The sequence below is a fragment of the Euphorbia lathyris genome, chromosome 4 (assembly GCF_963576675.1).
Source record: "Euphorbia lathyris chromosome 4, ddEupLath1.1, whole genome shotgun sequence".
Lineage (NCBI taxonomy): Eukaryota > Viridiplantae > Streptophyta > Magnoliopsida > Malpighiales > Euphorbiaceae > Euphorbia > Euphorbia lathyris.
The window spans coordinates 36556386-36562423 of record NC_088913.1 but is presented as its reverse complement, the minus strand read 5'-3'; positions in this window follow the sequence as shown (position 1 = coordinate 36562423).

Here is a 6038-nt window from a genome sequence, read left to right as displayed (position 1 = left end):
TCCTTCCCAGTTAGGCCTGAACTTCCCCCTCGGGTCGGTGTGCGTCACACGGATCTGTTTCAGCACCAAATCTCCTTCTTTGATAGGACTGGTCTTGACCTTTTTATTGAAAGCCCGAGCCATCCTTCTTTGATATAACTGTACATGTTAAAGCGCTTCCATCCTTTTTTCGTCAACTAGAGCCAACTGCTCACATCGCTTCTTCACCTATTCTGCCTCGGGAATTTCTGCCTCCACTGCGATTCTCAACGATCGCTTTTCGATCTCAATCGGCAAGACTGCTTCTGTTCCATACACCAAAGAGAATGGCGTTGCCCCAGTTGAGGTTCTAATTGTCGTGCGATAAGCCCATAATGCGAGTGGGAGCTGCTTATGCCAATTCCGATGTGATTCCACCATTTTTACGAGAATCCTCTTAAGGTTCTTATTAGCTGCTTCTACTGCTCCATTAGCCTGTGGACGGTATGGAGAAGACCTGTGATGTTCAATGCCATATTCTCGGAAAAGATTTCTTACTTCCCCCTGAAACTGGACCCCATTATCCGTAATCATGTGATGAGGCACTCCGAACCTGGTGATCAAGTGTTTTTCAATGAACTTTCTCATCTGCTTGGATCCCAGTTTGCTAAACGACTCTGCTTCTACCCACTTGGTGAAATAATCGATGGCGACAGCAATAAACTTATGTCCATTTGAAGCGTTAGGCCTTACTTCGCCGATGATGTCAATGCCCCAAGCAGCGAATGGCCAAATAGGTGCTAGCACATGTAGTTCCATGGCCGGAAGATGACTGCAATCGCCGTGGATTTGACAATCATGGCATTTCTTTGCATACTCGTTACAATCTCTTTCCATGGTGAGCCAGTAGAAGCCTTGCCTTATGATTTTCTTTGCTAACACCGCTCCTCCCATATGGGCCCCGCAAATTCCTGAATGCACCGATTCCATCGCCTCACGGGCTTCTCCCGCATCTAAGCACCTTAGCTGTAACCCATCGATGTGCCTTTTGTAAAGTAAGTCGTCATGGATGACGAACTGTCGAGCTAACCTTCTAATCACTGCTTGATCCCTCGGTTCCGACTCTGCCGGATATGTTCCATTTTTCATGAAGTTCACGATATCGAAATACCACGATTTTTCATCTGCCCCTAACAGCATTACGTCCTCGTAGCATGGTTTGTGAGATCTCCTTAATACCAACGGTTTCGAGGCAAGGTTCCGGGGGTTGTCCCAAACTGACACCAAAGTGGCCAAAGCATCCGCCGCCTGGTTCTGCGCTCGAGGAATGTGATAGAAACGACACTCCTTGAATCTTTGTACCAACCCTTCTAGCTGATCTAGATATGGACGTAGCCTTTCTTCCCTCACTTCCCAGTTTCCTTGTGCCTGTTCGATGATCAACTTGGAGTCACCCTAAATTTCGACATATGATGCTCCCAGTGCCGCTAATGACTCTAAACCATAAATGCACGCTTCATATTCGGCCATATTATTAGTGAGAGGGAAGGATAACTTCTTGGCCATCGGGATCCTTTCTCCTTCCGGTGAGGTAAGTAGTACTCCTACTCCGGCTCCATTCGAATTAACTGCTCCATCGAAGAACATTTTCCACGGTATAACTTCGATTGCGTTCAAGTGCTCATCGGGGAAATCATAGCTTACTTCTTCCTCTTCTGCATTCAGGGGTTGGTTAGCCAGAAACTCTACCATGGCCCTTCCTTTGATAACCTTCTTCGTCACATATTCAATGTCAAACTCGGACAGAAGCAACAACCATCGGGCTAACTTCCCCGTCAAGGATGGAGTTCGGTACAAATACTTCACGGGGTCCATCCGAGAAATAATGATCACTTTATACGATTGAAAATAATGCCGTAGTTTCTTTGTCAACCATACTACTGCCACACATGTCTTTTCGATCATGTTGTACTTCCTTAGGCCCACTTTTCCTTCACCACTCACATTGGGCAGACCTCCCTACTCATATCCCAAACCCCTCCGGGTTTTCTGACTCTTAAAGTCCGGAAATTCTGGCAACCCCTGATGGTGTGCTCCTAAACCCATTCCTGGGATGAAACCTCCCTTCATCATCTTCACCACATCGGTGGTCATGCTGGACTCATAAATCCCGGAGACTTGGAATCCGGAGAAAAGCTGTGGCTCAATTCCCAATGCTGCCACCGAGCTTAATTTCTCAGCTCTGATCGTCATTATCTCCTCCCCGAAGGGGAATTTAATCATTTGATGGAGCGTAGAGGGCACACCTCCCAACTTATGGAACCACGGGCGTCCCAACAATACAGCAAAGGTTACCGGGATATCCAGCACCGTGAACTCAGTTTCTTCTTCATGTGGCCCTACTTTCAACTTGGCCTTGAAGACTCCCTTAATGTGCCTACAGCTGTCATCATACGCTCTAATCACAGTTTCAGAGGCTGTCAGGTCTCCTCTCTCCACTCCCAACTTCGACAAGAGTTTCAAAGGATAAACATTAATGGCCGATCCATCATCGACCATCACGCAACTAGTCTTCTTTCCGTTAATTTCCGCTTGGATATACAAAGGCTTATTGTGAGCCTTCCCCTCTTCTGGGAGATCCTCGTCAGTAAATGTGATCTCAGTCTTCTTTCGGGCCATAATTGCCCCTACTAGCGCTGCCGGCTCAGTATCGGTGGAAATAACCAGATTCTGCAATTCTTTCATCAAGTTCTCACGATGGTACTTAGAATGGCATAGAACTTCCCAAACTGTAGACTTAGCTTGTGTCTTCTTCAACTGCTCCAGAACTTGGTCATTGGGCTTAGGAGCCGACCCTTCTCCAATCTCAGTTTCTATCATAGGTGCCTTTCCCTCGGCCACACGACCTGATCTCGTCATTACCGCGATTTCCGGCTCATCATCCGATTCGTCCCAAATGTTAATAGGAATCCTCTGATTGGCATCTTCCTCGTCCGAAGAACTCTCCCAAATGTCCACGACCATTAAATCCATGACGTGAGGAACATTCGGATTCAAGTAAAAGGGATCCGCCGATCCATACAAAGCCCAACCTATCAACTCATCATAGTCACGGAGGGACACTCTGCTCATCCTTCTTGTGGCCAACGGAATAGCACCTCGTTGTATGCACATAAGCTGCACCTTATTGCTCATTGTTTCGTTACACTGTTCATACCGGTGTCTCCACCTTCTAGCATAATCCACAAACGGTTCCTCGGGGAATTGCCTGATCCTATCCAGATCGTCCAGGGATCCCGTCCACGGAATGTACATTTCATATCTTGACACAAAGGCACTTCTGAGCGGTATCCAATGACCCATCTCCTCCTCTGATAGACCCTGATGCCATAATAAGGCTTCACCCATCAAGGTTTCCGGAAAATGTTCATGCAAATCACATTGCGGAAATCCGGCGTCATACATATGATTGCGGAATAACCTCGCGTGCTCAACAGGATCCTGGTATCCACCATACCTAGGCATCGCTAACACCGCATCACGCGTTTGGTAAGACGGGGAATCAGGGGTTTGCTCCGTCAGCATCCATACTGTATACTCCTTGATAAATCTTTTCGTCATTGCCGCCCAATCGGTCTTAACATACATCGGCAACGACATGTACCACATTAACGGTTCACCCATCAATGAATTGCAAAACAAGCTAGTGATCTCTTCCTCTTTAAAACCCAAGGGTGCCATAGCCGACAAGTAGAAGTGAAGGTGCTCCATAGGGTCCTTATTGCCGTTATACTTACTAACCCTCGGTAATGGACGCTTGATAGGTCCAATCTGCATCGCAAAGCGCTCCGCAGTTCTGTCTTCAGCTCTTTGGTACTTTTCTAAAAACAAATCCGACAACCGATCCCAATCGTGCTTGCAAGAATCGGGTAATGAGTGGAACCATTCCAAAGGTTCGCCTACCAGCGAGTGGTGGAACCATTGAGCAATTTCATCTACTCCGAAGGATTCAATAAACATGTCATGCATATATTCACGCAAGTGCACCTCGGGATCTCTTCCTCCACTAAACAAAACCAAATCTGGCACAATAGTCCGAGACGACCCTTCTCCGATCTCTTCAGCACTATCCTCATCATACGGTGCTCCACCATCCGAGCCTTCCCCCATCAGTTCATCCTCTTGTTCTTCACCAAGGAAGGACACATACAGACCATTTCCTACATTGCTCTTTTCATCGGAGTCCAACAACTCCTCTACATTTTCCTCGAAGGATTCCATCACTACAGTTTCTGTCAAACCAACTCCGATCGTACTCACCCTATGATTAGGCAATGGATTACGCCTAATGGAAGGGTTCGCTGACGAAGGATCAGCTATCTTCTTCTCTTCGATTAAATCTTGGATTTCGTGTTTCAACCTCTCGCAATTCTCAATTGTATGCCCATAACTGCTATGGAATTCACAATACCCTCTAGCCTATATCTGCGGAGTAGGTTGAGCTTTGTTATACGGGATAAGGGCCTTCAACAATCCCTTTTTTTGCAGACGCTCGAAAACTTTCGCATAGGTCTGATCGAACTTGGCGAACCGCCTCTTTTCAATAGCATTAAGATCAACCACTTTCACTGCTGTGGATTCCGTACTCGCACTAGGCCCTCCGGCACTATATCCCGACTTCGTCCACTTGGTATAAGCTTTCTTTGGCTCCCCATCCCCTTCAACAGTCAAGGCACAACTATACATCTGATTGAAATCAGTAAATGGCATATACCGCAACTCATTCTTGATATACGGCAACGTGTTGCCAACCACCATTCAGATCTGATCCTGCTCGAGCGGCTTTTGTTTCATCACTGCGGCCTTAGCCCTCCATCTTTTCACAAAATCGGAAAAGGATTCCCCAGCCTGTTGCTTAGTGCTCTCTAGCTCTTTCAAAGTGACCTCCAGCATGGTGTTAAAGCTATACTGAGCGATGAATGACTTCGCTAACTCCTTCCAATCCCTCTTTGTCACCATCGGCAATGCATGGAACCATGTGAGGGCAGCCCCCTCTAGGTAGGTGTTAAACAGCCCTAGGACTTGATCCTCAGTCAGGATCGTGTGCTTCATCATAACAACATACTGATTCATGTGAGCGGTGGGATCTCCCGTTCCATCGAACTTTTTCATGTCAGGGAGCCGGAATTTCAAAGGCAAAGCTGTTGCCGACAAACAATTCTTCAAGTTATAGAAGTCCTGACTTCCGGAACTTCCTCCACGCAAGTCCTGCACTTCCTGTGTGATGTGTTGCTTCCACTCCTCTTCCTTAGCTTTCTCTTTCTCTAACTGTTTTCGGATATAATCCTGATAATCCTCCTCATTCCCAAAGCGAGGACCATCGTTCACCTCATTCTCAGCACGCTTACTACCACTCTTGTTGTCCTTCAGTGCTAACTCCGCTAGCTGGGCCAAGATCGTGGCCAGCTGATCATTGATATTGTTCACAGAATTCTCCAATTCAGCCACTTTCTCGTCGGTCGCAGACATACTGACGGAAGACTGAGTATACCCAGATGAAGATGATTCCGAAGCCACAACTACTGATTCTGAACTGTCTACTCGTAGCTGATCAAACTGTCTGACAAGCCGATTATTCTCGCGAAACCACAACCGCTTAATGATGACGTCTGCGCGAACGGTATCCATTAGTATGTATGCATGATTTTATATGCATGATTCGTGGTGTGTGCGTTTATTTATTTACGGATATATAAGATAAGAAGAACAAACGTTAGTCTAATTACATGTATCACAACATCTCTCTTCCACCCTTATTCCTCACACTCGTTGGTCCAGGTCTCTTTCCTAGGATTTTGGTTTTTGGCTCACATTGCGGTCCAGGGGACGCGTGATGCCATCGATTATTGCGGGAAATTAAATCATCCATCAGACAATACAGTTCGTTTTGACGTATCCACGTTCAGTGACTAAGAAATCGACCAAGTTGGATTGTCCTTTCGGGATAACTCATCTTTTGTCATTTTGCGAGACGCATTAGTTTGGGTTTTGACTCCCTTTGAGTGCATCTCGGTTTTTCA